Source organism: Podarcis cretensis, assembly GCF_951804945.1.
Source record: "Podarcis cretensis genome assembly, chromosome: 7".
Classification (NCBI taxonomy): domain Eukaryota; kingdom Metazoa; phylum Chordata; class Lepidosauria; order Squamata; family Lacertidae; genus Podarcis; species Podarcis cretensis.
Genome location: NC_137176.1, coordinates 62,846,221 through 62,865,451, shown reverse-complemented (window position 1 = coordinate 62,865,451; position 19,231 = coordinate 62,846,221). Strand labels below are relative to the sequence as shown.

The following is a 19,231-nucleotide window of genomic DNA, read 5'->3' as shown; positions in this document are numbered from 1 at the left end:
GCATGAAACCACCACTTTCTGTCCCTCACAGCCTGCTCTTGTGTACTTCCTGCGGCTCAGTTGGCAGCAGCTCAGGGCTACTAGAAACGAGCTATTTGTCTCTTCCAGGAGGTAGTGTTAAAAAAACAACAACAGCAGGGATGAGCAGTGGTGGAGATGGACTTCCTTTCCCACACATGGAAGACCTGGTAGTGCAGAAGCAGCTCCTTTGGATGCCAGATGTACGAATGCTGATTGTGCCGCTGCAACTTATGGATGAAAGCAGGGTTGGGAGAGTAATTCTAGATTTAGACAGGCATCATTTTGATTTCAGTGTGCTGGGAAAGAATTAAAATGTCATATTCCTAAAGGCCTGCCTATCTTATCACTTGATTCTTGCGGGACCTAAAAGACGGAAAATCACTGATATGGCAAGGTCTGACAGTTAGCCTTGGCTGAAATATCAACCCATAAATTGGCAAAAGGACAGAGTAAAATGTTATTTTGGTATGCACAGTTGAAACTATTTGATATATTGAAAACAATTAAAGCAATTTTGTATACACTATATATAAAAAAATCAAATTCAGTACCCCTAGATACTAGAATAATGAAAGATTGAGGGCACAAGGAGAAGGGGACAACAGAGGATGAGATGGTTGGACAGTGTTCTCGAAGCTACCAGCACGAGTTTGACCAAACTGTGGGAGGCAGTGGAAGACAGAAGTGCCTGGCGTGCTCTGGTCCATGGGGTCACGAAGAGTCGGACACGACTAAACAACTAAACAACAACTTGAAAGACCCATTGAAGAACTCAGATAGATGCTGACATGACATAGAGATGGTGCCTGTCTGATATGTAAGGGGGGAAAGTTTCAAAGGGCAGATGTCGCCATGCTAAAGGCCCAGTTTCTATATTGTCCACCCTCTTGATAAGATGGCATCTGCAGGATGTCTTCTCCTGAAGAGTGTTGTGATTGACTGGGTAGATCAGTGTTTCCCAACCTTGGGCCTCCAGCTGTTTTTGAACTACAGTTCCCATCATCCCTGACCACTGGTCTTGCTAGCTAGGAATGATGGGAGTTGTAGTCCAAAAACAGCTGGAGGCCCAAGGTTGGGAAACACTGGGGTAGATAAAGGGTGATATGATGTTTTGCGTACCCTGGTGCCAAGTCGCATAGTGCTTTATACACCACTACAATATCATCTTTAATTTAGCCCCATATCAAATTGGCAAACACCTCAATTCTTTGAGCAGGGGTGTAATATAAGGCTGATAGGCTACCCTAATGAGCTGCTGAACTCAAATCTCTACTCAGCCATGAAACCCTTACAGAGTGAGTGTGGGTCAGTCACTATTTCTCAGGCTCATCTTCCTCAATGGGTTGTTGTGAGGATAAAAAGTGGGGAGTGGTCACTGAGAACCATGTATGCCACCTAAAGATCCTTGTGGGGGGAAACATGAAACACTGTATAAACAAAATCTCTGCCAAAAGCCTTTGCTCAGCTCATGGGCTGTGATGCCTCACTTAGCTATATTTTCTTTTCTTTTTCTTTTTCTAAATAGTTCTTATTGCTGCCTCGGTTCTATTCCACAGTCACTGAAAGCATATAGAATTGGGAAATGGCAGTCACAATGGAGAATTTAGCATCCCACAGATTGGTTAAATGCTTGAGAAATTGCTCCCCCCAAAGTAATGAAGCAGACACCCTCAATTCATGAACTGGAATTGTTTTTCACATAAGGAATGAATGCACTTATGTTGATGATTTGAAAATGACCAAAGCACTGGATTCACCTGGCGGGGGGTGGCACAGTGACTCTGAAAAACCAAAAGAATTCAATCTGTGCTATAGACGTGGAAGAAAAAGAAAACAAAAAACCCATAATCAGAGCTTGTGGTGACAGTGGAAGTATATCTAGAGCCCAACCTCCCTATGTAAACAGCAATTGGGAGTAAACTAAGGGCACAGAAGATGGATGAGCTTAAAAACATTAAACTCAGCACGTGATCAGTATTTTTGGTTCTCTTTATCAAGGTTGCCAACCTTTCATATAAGGCAATACCAGTTATGAAGCATTTGTTGTTGTTGTTGTTTAATCGTTTAGTCATGTCTGACTCTTCGTGACCCCATGGACCAGAGCACGCCAGGCACTCCTGTCTTCCACTGCCTCTTGCAGTTTGGTCAAACTCATATTAGTAGCTTCGAGAACACTGTCTAACCATCTCATCCTCTGCCATCCTCTTCTCCTTTTGCCCTCAATCTTGCCCAACATCAGGGTCTTTTCCAGGGAGTCTTCTCTTCTCATGAGGTGGCCAAAATATTGGAGCCTCAGCTTCAGGATTTGTCCTTCCAGTGAGCACTCAGGGCTGATTTCCTTAAGAATGGATAGGTTTGATCTTCCTGCAGTCCATGGGACTCAAGAGTCTCCTCCAGCACCATCTAGGGAAAAGAAAGGGGAAATTACGATCATATGAAGTAAAATGAAATTATGCATGTTACCATCTAAGGGTGCCCCTCTGAGACCATTATGTCCAGTGCCTAAAGTAGGGATTGCCAAACTTTTGGGGCCAGTGGGCACATTTGGAATTTAGCAAAACTTCCATGGACACTGGCTACAAAATGGTCGCTGGGGGTGGGCATGGCTTAAAACAAAAAGACTGTGGTGTTGTGCGACATAACTCTTCCACTAATTGCCCACAGCAGAATGTAGAGCTTGGGCTAAAAAAAGATTTCTCACTCCTGCTATAAATTGAAGATATTCTTTTTATTTCTAATAGTGGCATGAGGAGAAGAGAAAGAAGAACAATGACTTTTTTGTACCTAAGAAGGAAAGCTGAAGATCCAACCTCAGCGACCAGTTCAATTAAATGTGCCTTTAGTCTGCATCTTGTTCCCCATTAAACGTATGATTCAATAGGCTTCTCCCTGTTATTACCTTTTTTTTAAAAAAAGTTTATTTCATGGAACACTCTGTATACCAATTAAGCTGCTTTGCTTATTATATATTACCATTTTGCTTGCCTTAAAGTACAAACAGCAAGCACTTTGATAAATAAAGTGCAAGGATATTTAGCTTTGTTGTTGTAGCCTCCCTATGTGCTGTGTCAGCACATAGCATTGTCTGTTATGGCATACAGAAAAGAAAGAGCTTGAATGATAAACATTTTGCAAACAGACTTCCACACACCCTTAGCCACCTGTTCTTCAGTTAGCCACAGACCCCCAGATGATGATAAAGAAAAGCACTTTAGTAGGGGATCTGTTTCAGATTGCAGTGGGGTGCAGAGGGGGTAGAGAGGAGTCACCATTTCTTATTATGGCTAATATTCCACCCTCCTCCGTGTTGGAATTGCCACAGCAGAGATCATTCACTATGTAAGTTAAGGGATAATTCTGTTAGTGTTAATGTAGCTTAGCCAATCTGATGCCACCTTTGGGGTTGCTGGGTCAATGAGAGTTTCCGAGTGGCAAGAGAATGAGGACAAGAGCCCTTGATCTACCCCCTCACTGTTCTGATTCATCCCTTGGCCAAGAGAGAACCTGGTGAGCTTGCTGCCACTTTGGAAAGAAGCTGAAAGCTCAGATGTTAGCACAGCTGTTCACTTCCTGTTGCATCACCACCATCGGGTCACTGGGGAGCTTTTGGAGCTCTTGGTGGGCTCCCTGGGCTGTGAGGATCTCACTCTTCAACTCAGTAGTGCAGCCTTAGTACTGCTCAAATGAGCCCTGTTCTAGCATCATGTCTGAATAGGGAAAGCCAACCTATGTAGGGGCGCAGGGCAGCCAATGCCACACATACCCCCAATGTTCCCCACTCCTCCTGCTCCATGTTTGACCTTGTATTCAGCAATGTTTCCATTCTAGGGGTACTAAATGCATTAAATACATACACTGATTCCAACATCCGTACAATCGTTGGAACAGAGCCTTTGCATGTATACGTGAAATCTTATTTCTGTGTGATTGGGAAACCTGCATTTTTCAAGGTGCCAGGCTATGTGTGCATACAGAAACAACACTGCTTGCTCATTCTAAGGTGCCCGGGGAGAGGCAGTCTCCAACCAAAACTGACAGCAGTTCAGCTCTAGCTGGCACTTACTGCAAGCTTGCTGGAATGAGTTTTAGGCTTCAAGGGTACCACTCAGTTGCCTGAGCTTCCCACCAGCTGAACGGAAAGGCAACTTGTGGCAGAATGAGCCCTGTAAAAACCCTGAGCTCAGATCTAGCGCTTTCAGATGGAACTGCTACTGCTACATACAGGGTCCGTTTACTTGCTATACTATCTAAGTTAGTGACCATCAACACATCTTGTGGCTGCAAATTCCATGAATTAATTATGCATCATGGAAAGAATTATTCTCTTTTGTCTGACTTAGATCTTCTGCCAGTCACTTTCTCTGGATGAGCCTAATATTAGGAGGGAGGGAGGGAAACTTATCTCACCCCTTTCTATGTATAATAGATTAATTTCCCCAGCTGAGATTTTCAGGATGCCAATATCAGGGTTTTTGTTTTTACTTGCTGAGAATCATGAAATGCACACAGTTATAGCAGCTCTATATTTCCAGCGTAGCCTTTTATATTAAATCATTAATATATCCCTTGCGTTGCGTTCCACCAAAATTCGAAAATTAGGGAAGAGAGATTTTGAAATATCCAGTAAGCAGATTGGAGTACATCAACAAGACTACGTATGTGGCACTAATGTGAGCAGTAAACAGGATGCACTGGGAAATAACTTAGAGAGTGTTTAGAGATAAATAATTGGAAATGTACTCCTCTAAGTATTTTTAAATGTTTTTTTGGTTAATGTTAAATGCAAGAGGTGTGTGTGGGGGGGAAGTGTTACAGTATTTAGTTGAAATTCTATATAATTGGTATTTGCAGTAACAGAGATAATGGATGGTGCAGAAGTGAATGCAAAGCAACGATTCTCTTGATGGCTTTTATGTTCTCCTGAAAGCAGGGAAGGGATGTTTATTTGCTCACTGAATTATTATTTCTATTTACGGCTAATAAAGGACAAGGATTTTAAACCAAATTCATTAATGGTTTTTAAAGTCAACATTGTTTGTTTTTCAGCTGTTGGTATTCAATATTTTGCTGTTATCAGTGGGCACGATCCTCTAGAAACTGGACTGAGCAAGAGCGTAGGCCTACACAGTGGTTCATTTCAAAAGGGCTTCCCCAAGAGAATTCCCCAGCAGTCTGTGCCCATTATGGGATGTTCTTTTCTTCTGTTTTTAAAGAAAGAAATCTCACATCTCGGCTAGCACTGGTATGTCAGGGAGTTGTATCAATGTATGTTTGTGAAAGAGAATTACCAGTTTATTCTCTGCAGCCCTCTACAGAGAAATAAACAGCTTAACTGCTGCTTTCATTTTAATCTGCGCCACAGTAATCATCATGCCAGCATTTTAACTCTGACTAGAATCCTCTAGTGTGCCCCATGGTAGAGCAGGCAAGACGCCAGGAAAATGAAGTGGAAGAATTCCTGGAGGAAAACTGGGTAAAATGCCAGAATGGGAGCACTGTGGGCATTTGAGAGGAACACAGTGCATTTCCTTCCAGTTTGTTAATGCTCCTGCTGCATTTTGACTTTGTTGTGGGGTTTGTTTGTTTTTGGCTCCTCACTTAATTCATGCATAGAACAGGCCCCTTGAAATCAATAACTGAAGTCATGGGGCGGCAAACCTGTGGCCTTTCAGATGCTGTTCAACTCCAGCTCCTATCCTACCTGACTATTGACCATGCTGGCTGAGGGTAATGGGAGCTGGGATCTAACAACATCTGAAGGGTTACAGGTTAAGCACGCATAACTTTCAATGGGACTTCTCCAAGTGTGATTAAGTCTGCATCCATCCCAGGGAGTATGTGGACGATGGATATGAATCATGCAAAAAGAACACACACAAAGAAATTGGAGAAGCAAATGGTGGTAACTAGGACATAAAGAAACAACAATTGTGTACCTCCCTATACTCACATGTCTCAGTGTGGTTCACAGCGTAAAATCACAATATAAAAACACAAAATACCTAATAAAAACAAATCTTCATAACTTTCCACTCTGCAGCCCGTTTTGCTGTTTGTTTGCTTCTTTCATTGTATTTAAAGCTTGCTTTCCTTCCATGGAGCTAAAAGTGGTGTCTGTGGGTTCACAAGTAATTGCTCATCCAGGTGCCACTCATATGTACACCTGCTAAGCTACGGCATGGTTGTGGATAAATAGAAATGTGTATGTATTGAGTCTTCAGCACCGAAATGGCTCAGTGGTCAAGGGCTAACCTGCCTTCTCCATGGTATTATCCTGATTCAGATTACTTCATCCCCTGTGGTTGCGGTTATAAATAAAATTATTTCTGTACTGCTTTGTACAATCCTGTTCAAGGAAGCCTAAAAGTTAGATGATAAAACAAGAAACTAGTGAAGTCGAAATAATATAAATTAAATGCAACTGATAACCCAAAGACAGGAGAGAGAGAGAGAGAGAGAGAGACTCCCAGTCATGTTTGCATCTGTAGTTCAACTAGAAATAGGCAAATTTGTTAATTTTGGCACCTGACATTTTCCCATTTGTACAGGTACCCACATCTTTTCATGCCTCAAGATGTTGGTGCTATCTTTTAAAATCCAGACAATTAATGAGCCAAAATATAATGTTTAATTTGTTTGTGTCCTCGTCTTGATGTCTCTCAACCTTGGTGCCTGCCTCTGCTTCCAGCTTTTAAAGTTTCTGCAGGGAAGTAACTTCAATTACTTCCCAGAAGACCTTAATCAAATGACTGGCCACTCTGCAAGCACTTCCCTTTTCTTCATTTGTAAACATTTCTACTGTGGTTTTATCTGCCAGTCATGGTTTTAAGAGCCTTCCCGCCATATAGTAATAGCTTCCACAAAAGAGGGAGCAGGAGGAAAAATTAAAAAGGACAACGGGTTGTGACCTGCCAGCCTCCTGAACTACACTAAAGTTGCTAAAGAGGTAGCCACAAATATTTATTCAAGTGAAAATTTAGCTTTAGAAGCACTGATGACCTTTCAAAAAATAGTATTAGTATCAGGGGGCATACATGCAATTAAAAACAAGCTCCCAGAAGCCAACCAAATGGATGGCTGTAGGGGTTGGCTAATTTTTTTGCCATTGCTCTAGAATCCTTTTCATTAAAGTGTACTTAACATTTTGAACCAAAAGTTAGGGATATATTTATATCTCCAGTACTCTGCATTGATGCAGGTCATTTGAAAACCGTTGTACCTTGCAGAGCTTCCTCTGTTAACACTCCCCTCTATGTTCGTGAACTGCAGACTTTTTCTTTTTAGAGGAAAATAAGAAGAAATGTCATGATTTCTCTGTGCTAATTAGCTTGTTAGTGCATATTTGTGGAGCTAGTGTTCTGCTTGTGAATTTGATCTCTGATAATGTGCTTGGAGAAGAGTGGTGACTTATTTTAATATGATCTGTTCATATTTCCCCAGCCCATTTGTATGCTTAAGGGATGTCCAGCTTCTTTTATAGGCGCGCGTGCGTGCGTGCGCACACACACACACACACACATGCAAAAGATCTCCATGTCACATTTTTCTCAGAACAATGCAAAGCCATCACGTTCAAGTCCATTGGCTTAGCCATGTTGGCGCCAAGCTAATGTCACATTAATGACTGAAAATGTCAACCACATTAATCTCTTCTCCCCACAATCATGCCTTGTAAAACATACCCATATTCTGATATCCCAGAGTCCTACATTCTCCCACTCCACCAACGCTGGCATCTAATGATTTGGAGCACTGGATGGTGTGGCCAATACCAAAGTGGTAAAACAATACAATTTAAAATAAAATACAAAACTTACTTAAAAACAGCCCTATGCTCCTACACCTGATAATTTCAAGGCTACCAAGCACAGCATGTGTTATGTACTGAAGTTCTCACCCTGGGCCAGCAGGGGAATACTGTAGATAGTTTTCACTCAGGTCCACATATGCAAATAAGGAATTGAAAGTGACGTTCAGTGATTGGATAGTTACAGAAAGTGTTACAGTTGCGTTGTAAGCTGGCTGGCTGAACCCTTCAGTTCTGTTCTGGCCTGTGAATCACTGTGTGGTCTGATATGTTCACCCACAACTTAACAGCATCAGCCACCAGATGTCTAGGTAAACAGGAATGTTTTGAATTCCCTCCTGAAAGGTGGTGGTGATGAAGGAGGCAGAAGCCCCTCACCAGGGAGGACATTCTGCAAACAAGGAGCCACTACCTAGAAGGAGCAATGCCAGCCGAGCAGCACCCACTGGCAGCCACACCAGCAGAGCCACCCTTGCAGCTTGCAGGGTATTGTGTATGAAGTCGTCGCTAAGAGGAAAGCTAGGTGTATCTCTTTATGATAAGGTTACCAGATTTTTTTCAATGAATCCGGGGACACTTTAATTAAATGCATATATACATACATACAACGTTCAGGATGTTGATGCTGCAGCAGTGGTGGTGGCAGAGGGGCGGCTGCCACCTTGACCTCAACCGCCACGTTTCCCCTTCCTCCGAGGCTTCTCTCTCCTTTCTCCATGAGCCTGGGCAGCTTCGGTGGTGGTGGTGAAGCGGTGTGTGGTGGGTCAGGCATGGAAGCCAGAGAAGGAGGGCCAAGAGTGGTAGTGGCGGCAAGGCTCAGGCAGCACGATGCCTCCCTTCCCATTGGAGCAGCCCCAATCCCATTCCTACTTGCGTGCAAGCAGGAGGGGGCAGGGATCTCTCAGGCAGCGCAATGCCTCCCTTCCCATTGGAACAGCCCCAATCCCATTCCTACTTGCGTGCAAGCAGGAGGGGGCAGGGATCCGTCAGCTGGGAAGGGAGGCTTCCCATTGCCTGAGAGATCCCTGCCCCCTCCTGCTTGCACACAAGCTCTGATAGGCAGGAGGGATCCCTTCCCAGCTGAGAGATCCCCGTCCCGCTCCTGCTTGCACGCAAGTAGGAATTGGGAGGCTGCTCCAATAGGCAGCATGAAGCCTCCCTTCACAGCTTAGTTGCTGGGGTCAGGGAAGGTGGAGGCAGCCCGGAAGCTGCATCTTAGAGCCCCTTTACCAACATCATATGGGGACTTCCAAGCAGCTCCTGAAGCCAGCCAGAGCCAACTGCTCCAGCCTGCTGAGACTGCTGCTGCTGTGTTTACCAGGAACTTTAGATGAAATCTGGGGACATTCCGGGGATGGAATTTGTCCAGGGACTTATTCACAAATCTGGGGACTGTCCCTGGGAAACGGGGATGTCTGGTAACCCTACTTTATGATAGCTTGAATATTTCTGTTCTGACAGTGTATCCCTTTATGTTTAATACTGGACTTTGTTTGTCTTCCCAGGGTACAAAGCACACAATAAGTATGGAGAGGCAGTTAGCCCCGCCTTGTGCGGCTTTCATAACCTTTCGCCCCTCTTGCTGACTGTGTGCACACTACAACTTTCAAGCACGTTCGAAGCAAATCCTTTCCTTCCAAGAAGTCTGGGTGCTGTAGCTTACTTCTCATAGAGTTACAATTCCCAGCAACAAGCCTTAACAAACGGCAGGGTCCAGAATTCTTTGAGGGGGGGGGGGATGTGCTTCGGATGTGTGTACGCAGCCACAATTTGTGCTGTGCATAGAAGGCAAAGAGGTACACTTTGCTGTTGGGTTTATCAGCCCGGTTTGCACCACCATCACAGGCCACAGTGCCGCTGAGGCTTGGCTGTGGCGCTAGGGAGATGTAGTGGAGTGAGCCAGCCTATAGCATCACTGTCTTTTGGGATGCTTCATATGGTGATGAAGATTAAACAAGTGCATGAGATATAAATTGTGGATAAAAGCTGTTATAAACTGAATGCATACCTTGAAGGGGGGTAAAGGGTCTCTGGCAGTCACTAAGGAAGGGCCACAAGACTTACTCCGACACCATTAACGTTCCCACCAATATTTCCAGAACCAAAGTGATCAAATTAAGTCACGTATTTAATAGAAATCTAATAAAAATTATACTGAGTTATAGGAGTAACTAAGAGGGTAGAATTTATAGCAAAATCGTGACTTCCCTCTGCAATAAAGCATGGAGCCTCTCTTCAAAAGGAAGGGATACATGGTTTGATTGTAAGAAATTACGCAAGTAATAAAAAATTCATTGTTGGGGGATTTGTTAAAACCAGATTGTGGGTCTCAGCTTTTAGTAAATTTATTCTGAACCTTCTGAAGCAGACATTGCAAAACTTTACATTCTAATGAAGGGGCTAAAAACATATATTTCAAAGAAAACAGTACTCATAAATTACATTTATGACACATGAGGTTATTGACTGCTGTGCAGGGAGCACAGAGTAATGGTGCTAATATGCACTCTAGCTTGATTTTCTCAGTTCCCAACATGCTCTAATTCCACACTACAAATCTTTAAATGGCAGTTATATTTTAATTAATGTGATTATGTGCTGCCATTAGCAAACCCTCCCCCAGCACATTTCTCCTGCCAAACCCATGGATGCCAGTAAACCATTAACATAAAAGGGCTGTTTGCTTATTAAATTTGTCTACATAAATAGGCAAAGGTTGCAATTGTTGATTTGCCATTGGAAAAAAAAAATGGAAAAGGAAACTAAAGAACGCAAGAACATTTGCGCACAAGCCATCAGTTGCAATTACCTCGTGTAATTAAGTCTAATTTATAAGCATCTCCCTCTAAATAGGAAAGTAACAATTTTTGTTAATTAACAAGAGCATTTGTAAAGCTCATTAAGCCCATCATTCACCGTCCTTCTGGAGAGATAGGGGCATCCGGTTATTACGATGGGACACATTGTATACACGTATTTGCTCAATAATCAATGCGGAAGGCCTAATGATTGAAATGGGAGATAGAAATGGATGTTATATTACAGTAAAAAGAAGATCTACTGTTTTCATTTATCTTTACAGCAATGTAAGTGCTTTGTCATTATCTTGCACATACAGTTTCATTATTCTGATACAGCACTCTGTTACATTGCCTCATGCCATCATCCCTACAAGCCTGCAGGGTACAAGAGCACTTATCTTTCCTGATGACTGTTGAATCATTTAAAACAAGTTATTAGTGAAACAATTAAAATGGTATTGGTTCACAATTGTATTTATAGCTGGCAGGCATAATGAAACATTCTGAATAGCAGTTGGGGAGGGGGAGGGGTTCTCTGAATAGGTAGGCAACGCTGTTAATCAGAGACAAGAGAGACCTCTAAAGAAAAGCTAAATTGCAAAGAGCACATTAATTGTATCTGCACATTTCATTTAATTGAGAAGAAAGGGAAAGTAAAAATCATATTATCAATGTTTTATGAACATGAAGAAAGAGGAAAATTACTATGCCATTTGTCACATATCTTCAGTCAGAATGAAAATTAAAAAGGTGGCATTTAACTGTAACAAGAACAGGCCAAATGCATCATGTTCCTCAAGTCAAACTTCAGCAGGAAAGGAGGAGGAATGGGGAAAAAAAATAAGAGTCCTAGATTTGTAGAGTTGGAAGAGACCCCAAAAGTCTTCATGTCTAACCCTTGCAAGGCAGAAATCTCAGCTAAACAATCCCTGACATGTGGTCATCCAACCTCTGTTTAAAATGAAGGTGCTTCCATCACCGTCTGAGGTAGCCTGGAGAAGAAGAGACTGAGAGGAGATACGATAGCCATCTTCAAATATCGAAAGGGCTGTCACGTAGAAGATGAATTGTTTTCTCCTGCTCCTGAGGGTAGGACTTGAACCAACGGATTCAAGTTACAAGAAAGGAGATTCTGACTAAACACCAGGAAGTACTTCCTGGCAGTAACAGCTGTTTGACAGTGGATTGGACTCCCTTGGGAGGTGGTGGACTGCCTTTTATTGGAGGTATTTAAACAGAGGTTGGACAGTCATATGCCTCAGAGAGAGCTCAGGAGCAATAATATCTGTGGCTCTTGGCATCTTGCAGCTCTACAGCAAGACATGGACCTTGGCAGGACTACCACTCTTTTAAGGAATCCATTAAAATCAATGAGTCTCCAAGAAGGGAACATCCTAACTGGTTCCCAACTCCTACAAGGGAGGATTGGTCAGAAATCCTTCATTTCCAGACCCTCAACCTTATCACCAGGGGCAAAACCCAAACCAATCACATTATGTGCAGGACTGATGACCACTTGAGACAACCCCATGGTTGCCATGGAAGACATGTAGTCCTAAGCTATAGCAGTGAAAGCAGCCACAGCATGGACATTGAAGTCCCCTAGGACAATGGTTCTAGGGTTCTCTAACACTACTCCACCATGTTGGTCACAGAGATCACTGAAGAACAGGATGACCATTAGACCAGTAGCATCTCAAGTCTGTCTCTTTGGCCTGACCCCCAAATGGTCAACCCCCAGATGGAGAGGTCTCCTGGTATGTAGGCTTAAGGACCAAGGCAAACCCTCCCCTCCCCATATGTAGTGGTGCTGCAAAGCTGGGTAAGAACCACTCCTCCAAGCTCGCCTAGCCAGGTTTGGGTGATAAATGCCAGACCAGCTCCTTTGCCCACCATCAATTTGTGGATGAATGAGATCTTGGTACAATTAGACCTGGCATTCAATAACAGAACAGTCAGATGGAAGGATGTTTTGGTGGTAGAGCAACCAGGAACTTGAGTCTCCAGGGAGAAAACTGAAAAGGTAACTGTGCAAGCGCATGACATCCAAACTCTTATAATGAAATTGTCTCTCCCTAGGACTGTACCTTCCCCAGCTCATGGTCAATGAGATTGAAAAGGCACCCCATTCGCACCCAGCCTCACACTTCCCAGACACATATGAAAAATACAAAAACATACAAACATTATTGAAGCCATAATTTCTACATTGGTTAAAAATATTTTTTGTATATAGTCTTAGAAGGGTCAAGGCTCTGGAAACGTGGCTATGGGGTTATCATAAAGAATGCTATAGACAAGTTATCATATAGACAAGTTGTCTATAGGTGTTAGCACTTTACATGTGCCTTGAAACTTTTATGGCTGCTGTTACCCTGACAAGGCTTTCCTTTAATGTCAGTTTAGAAGGACAGCTATAAATAATACAAGAAATATTTTGCAAACAACAGGTTTAGACCAAGTAGCATAAGTAACAGGTAAGGTTAGATTAATTCAAGGAAAGGAAAGAGCTTGTTCCAGTTCCTTCACTGGAACAAGGCTTAATTAGAACCGATTTTTAAATTCTAATTCAGATGGCAATTTTATCTGCTTAATGGTGTTCTTACATTTATATTTGCACAGAAATCTTAACTGCTGGTGCTTTAATTTAGTTTGGTCATTTTACCTGCTTAGCTGTTTGTACATGTTTGCATTTTATATTCAAATTACAAAAACTGGTGGCTGATAATAAATAAATATCTCTCTATCTGGCCTAGTTGCTTTCAGGCCCAGGACTCTAGTTCTGCAGGCTGCCTTCAAACGTCAGGAACCACCAGAGATGTCACCCAGTGGAGGTGGCAATGGGCTTCCACCTCTCCTTATCTTCACCAGCAGAGAAAGAAGGCTCCCATTTAGGATCTATCTTCCTTTGCTGATTCCACTGAGAGAGAGAGAGAGAGAAAGTGAGCTCTTTGTTGCCATTAATTTGGGCTCAGTCTTGCTTGGCTCTGCCCCTTGTTTAGCTTCCATTTGCGATGCTGCAGTTGGGGAGCACAATTGGGGAAGAAACACAGTCACAGCCCTGAGTGGAAGGAGCAGATGTGTTAGATGTTGCTGCCTTCCCCAGCTCCCCCCTCCATCCCCCATGGTCCAGCTTTGGTGAGGAGTTCAGCCCCTTAGACCAGTGGCAGCATGTCCTGTTTTGCCATATCACTGTGGATTTCCAGCAGGATCTCATCGAAATCTTGTGAGATTTCACACGCTCCGCAAGATCTCTCAAGAATTGGGTGAGATCTACTAACATAGGGAAAAGAGGCAAGCCTTCTAATTTATACAGGAAATACATATGCTGAGCATCTTAGAACCCAGGCATGCATGCACAAGACAACAGAAAGCATAATATATTGCACAGCATATAATGCAAGATAAATCTATGTCTTCTACTTAGGTGCCACCCGCTCCTATTGCTATAGTCAGATCTTTTGTGGGTCCACATATAAAGAAGCAACTTGTTCCACGCCTTCACCTCACAACGTGATAGATTAGCCCAGGATAATTTCCAGTGTATTTGATATTACTGAAGTTTGAGTGGAAGCCTTTTCTGGTCCCTAGCTTTTTTCTTTTTTCTTTTTGCCTATCTTACATTGCCTCCTGATAATGGTAATGCAGTAATTCAAAGGAGCTGTGCAGAAGGTTCACTTAAGACCAATCACCTCCTAAAGCCAAACGGTGCAAGTAAACTTTCCAGTCTGATACATAGCAACCCTAAATCACCCTCTACCTCATTCTGTTATCTTTGTTGAAGCTACTTGGCGAGAACCTAAACATGTGCCTACCCCTGCTGGATACTGTATAGCAAGAAAAAGTGGATGTGCAACAACAACTGGATTGAAATTGCTTGTGTTGTTGCTACTGCTGCTTATATGAGAAGTTATCCCAGTCAAGGACTTTAACTCCAGTGACCTTATTCTTCTTCACTTACGGCTATAAGGAACTTGACTAGCCAGGGGTTGGGGGGAGGAAATCCCTCCAGAGTTTGAATTTGGGTTGGCAAGTCTGTAAGCTACTGTGAGCATTTGAAAAACAGGGCAGAAGGCCAATTAGGATTGTCGAGGCACATTTTTATGTCTCTGTAAATATCAGACTTTTAGTACAACATGTGTTCTTTGTCAGACTATTTCTGCTGCTGCTTGTACACCTGCACAACCTCCCCCACCGCTGCCCAAACATTCTTCCTTTGGCTCCTCTTGTCTGGTCAAATGCTGAAATGCATGGAGTGTTTAGTTCTACCTTTTGCTTCAATTAGAAGTGAAGACTACTTAACAAAGCTGTTTCTAGCTTTCTCTCTGATTCAACCCTTTCTCTCTTACAACTCCCTGTCCACTGACAGGTAAGTTCAGAAGATTAAAGAGACAGAGCTTCTTGTCAATGTGGAGAGCATTTTTTCAAAGCTCTTTCTGCATGCTGGGTCTGTTACATTCATTCCCTGGTAACCTCATATTAAAGGAGCATTTCTTAACCTTTGGCTGGAATACTAAGGGAAATGGCAGCATCTGCTGTTTTGATAGGGAGGGCCTGTTCAGGTTTTTTTTTTTTTTTAAAAAAAGACTTGCATTCATTGTATTAAGAGAAGACACTTCTTTAATTCATGCTGTCTTCCGAGTCAATCTGGCTAGTGGATTGCACATTTCTCTTATGTACAGTTTCCCCCCCTGAGTGATCTTATTATGATAGAGCCAACAATGTATCACTGCAGCTTATCACAGAATAATTTCCAGATTTTCTAGCAATCTTCATGATACAACTGGCCTGTAAAGATGACGACCAGTTATGAAACAAAAGGATAATAAATGTTCCTACCCTGAGACCAATATACCACCCTACACTTTTCTATTCCAGGCTGTATTAATCATGTGATGTTTTCAGACATGTCCACCTTGTTTATATTTTCATTTCTATGTGCATAAGGGGTAAAGATTTGATTGCCTGAACAACACAATATAGCAATAAGCACCATAAAGCCAGGGGGGAGGGGGGAATGAGCTCAGAATGCAATATGTTTTTCCCCCTTTGCATATAAATCTTACACAGATGGGGATCGTTTGATTTACTTTTCATCTCAAAAGCAATATCTTTCTTAGGGTAATATCAGAATAGGTTTGAATGATAGAACAGAGTGCAAAGTGATTACATCTTTAAAAAGAGATGTAATATTTTTTTCCCAACCTAAAGCTACCCTTCTTGAAAATCTATATGAAGTTATAAAAAGGGCTCTGTTGGATCAAGACCAATGGTCCATCTCATCCAGCCAGCATACCATTTCCAAAAATGCCTCAGGGAAGCACACAAGCAGCCAGGTATTCTGAGGTATACTGCTTCCTGATATGGAATTTCTACTGAGTGATCATAGCTAAATCAAAGGAATGCTAGCTAAATACTCCCTTATACTACAGGTGGACTTTGAAGCAACAATTTCCTATACACATAGATTGAATTTACTGAACACAGTAATCAAGAAGTTCATGGAAGAATAACATTTCAAGATTATTGCCTTTAAAAGAACAATCTGCAAGTTTGTAAGCTCAATTGCAGTTTATCTTGTTAAAGATAGTCCGTGTTAGTATTCAAAGATCCTTCTTACATTTGCTGGGGTCTCTTGGCCTTATTAATTCAAATCTTACTTTCAATGTATGCATGTAGCCAAGATAATTATTAGAAGGAAAGATCAAAGCAAGCATATTATAGTCCTATTCCATTTTCTGCTGATGTGAGTGATCTGCTTCTTCTTTGATGTTGTATGCTTCTACAGTGAAAGTACAGAGGATAAAAATACTACACCATGTAATCTGGCATTTATCCCATGAGAGCAGAATTCCAAATTGTGACACATGTCAAGAAGTAAAAAAAAAACAAAAAAAAACCCCAAACCCAACTTAAAAGAGCCCCATGCTTTATAAAGTGACACACTTTGCATTTAAACACCATCAAACATCATTTTCCATTATAAATTTAGTCCCTGATAGAAAATTCAAAGAATTCCTGTAAATTTAAGTCAAAGAAACTGATATTTTATAAAATAGCAACCATATTTACCAGTTATTACATTGTGATTGTGGCTTAGACAATTCATATCAAATTCTTTAAGTAAAAAAGAGAGAGAGAGAGTGAAAATAAACTTTGTACTAGCATCTTGTGGATTACATCACAGTTAGCTTGCTTTTAGTCAGGCAGCTGTGTTGTTGAGGCTGCAATCCTAAATATGCTATCAGGCCAAGTTCAGTGTGTTGCTTTTGGTATATAAAGTCCTTAATGGCTTGGAGCCTGTTTACTTGTGGAATCACGTTACCTCATATATGCCTACTTGACTGCTTCGATCTGCAGAACTGGCACAGTTACAGGTACCACATAATATTCTACACTTCTCCCCCCCAAAAAATAAATAAATAAATAAATCAATAAATCAGTCTTTTAGTGTGGCAGCACCTACACTTTGAAACTCCCTAACTATTCACATCAAGGCGGCTCCTTTGCTATATTATTTTCAACACCTCCTTAAAATGTTTCAGGGTAGGCAAGCCTTTTGAGACATGTAGAAGCTGCATGTCCTTTATTCTGCTACTAAATTATAAAAACAATGTATTATTGCAATTATTATCCATCTTAACCTAATCAAAGCTCTCTTGAGAGCTCCTCTATTTCTGCTAGGCTAAGAGCTGGATCTGTATGTACGTGGCAAAGACAACACAGGAATACACTCAACAATGAAAATATGTATCCCTTCCCTTTTCTGAGTAAACTCCACAGAAACCTACATAAATGGCATATAAAGCTTTTATGAATCAGGCCTCAGGCTACACGCTTAAGTGGTCCCCACTGCATTTGCACACACAAACAGTTGCACAGTATATTAAGAACTGCAATAATAGGCAAATAGCTGTAAAATATTAGCATGATTCCATTTTCACCCGGACTCTTTCCCCGACTAGCCCGACGACAACCAATTTTGAGGAAATGACTAAAATGTCAAAGAGCGGTTCATGTCTTGCGTGGGAATGGGGTTGTGGAGGGTGGGGGAGTGATAAGAAGGAGAATGCTATTTTGCATAGGATTATTTTTTTAATACGTGTTGAAAGAAATAAAGCCTATGAGAGAGAATGTCGAGCTGCTGCTTATACTGAATATTTCACACAGAATCCTACTTGTTATCAATTAATTCAACTTACTTCCTCATCAATTCTTCCCCCCTCAGTCCTGATGGTTTTATGACCTGGACCCAGGCGATCCCCTTAGGCAGTCCATCTGATAATTGACACATTTTCTAACTCAGGATAGTGATGCCCAAGTCACTGCTTTCAGGCCTGTGACTTCAGCTTATTGGAGTCTGCAGCAGGAGCTCCTTTTATCCCTCATACATCAGAATACACTGACAGCTCTCCCAAGCAGGGACGGAGCGGATCTCTCCCTCAGGAAAATGTATGCAAACACCTTCAGAAAATTGTACTGGTTGCCAGGCATCACAATGGTGACATCTTTATGATAAACATGGTATGCAGAAGAAGGCCTAATAAAAGAATAACAAATTATTACATCCAGAGGGCAATTTTACAAGATTAACTGGTGTAATAAATTATTGCCCGAGTCAGAATGCTGCGTTACCTTTTAAGGTATTTCACAGTGCTGAAGAAATGAGCTGGCCTATAAAAAAGAAGGGAGGAGGGAGGCAAGGGGAGAGGGAACAACACTGAGAATGCAGAGCAGAAAATAGTAAACCAATTCTTACATTTTTCTAAGGCTAGTCATGAGAGCGGTGTGTGGTGTTTGGCTGCCTGCATGCAAGTGCTTGCTGTAAAATAACGCTGTGCATATAAAGCTCATGCCAAAATGACTACATTTCTCTCTCTCCCCTTTTAATACAGCTGCTGGACATTCAGTTCTGCAGCAATCTACATAATATCAGTTTGAACAAAAGCCTGTAGCGATTTATTTCTAAACTATTTCCCTACATCTTAAAAAAAAAAACACCACAAAGAAAATGCCAGGAGCCAGATATCTTTCATATTAATTACCAAATATTTTGATTCCTGTTTTGCCCCTGTATGTGTTCAAGAAAGCACAAAAGCCTTGCCTCCCATTCCTTTATCTCTCTTTTCTTCCCCCCTTTCTTTCCTGCTCTCTTTTTAACAGGCAGCATTCTCAAATTTTTAAACACACAACATACAGAGAGAATGCTAGAGTCCTCTTTTAAATTTTTAAAGAATGTAGTTGGTGGGTTTTCTTTCTTTCTTTCAAAACTGTTTTCTTTTGCCTTTGTCTTTTTTTTTTTTTGTCTTTAAAACGACATGAAAAAGAACGCTATGTCCTGAACTTAAGGGAATATCTATGTGCTATTTTTACACAGCTAGCAGTGAAAGCTCAGATTTGCATTTCAGTTGTAAATGAAGGAGACACATGTGGGTTTTTTCCCCTGTGGTTATTCCAGTCACAATCCCAAGATTTCCCACAACCCATAAAAAGAAAGAACCCGCATCTGGAGTTCAAAGGCCGTGGCTGTTTTGCAATTTATCATAAATTCTCATATGCTACTGTGGCATAATACATTAATAGGATAACACAGCTCCACACT

General features: G+C 41.7%; 1 long non-coding RNA gene across 1 annotated transcript; it reads right to left on the bottom strand.

The window, feature by feature from the left end:
• Positions 1 to 565: 565 nt before the first annotated feature.
• On the bottom strand, positions 566 to 18,428 carry LOC307221050. Its single transcript, XR_013841304.1, has 3 exons — positions 18,389 to 18,428; positions 1,105 to 2,424; positions 566 to 960 (listed from the first exon to the last, which is right to left on the bottom strand). It is a non-coding gene; the product is annotated as an uncharacterized lncRNA (long non-coding RNA).
• Positions 18,429 to 19,231: the final 803 nt, after the last annotated feature.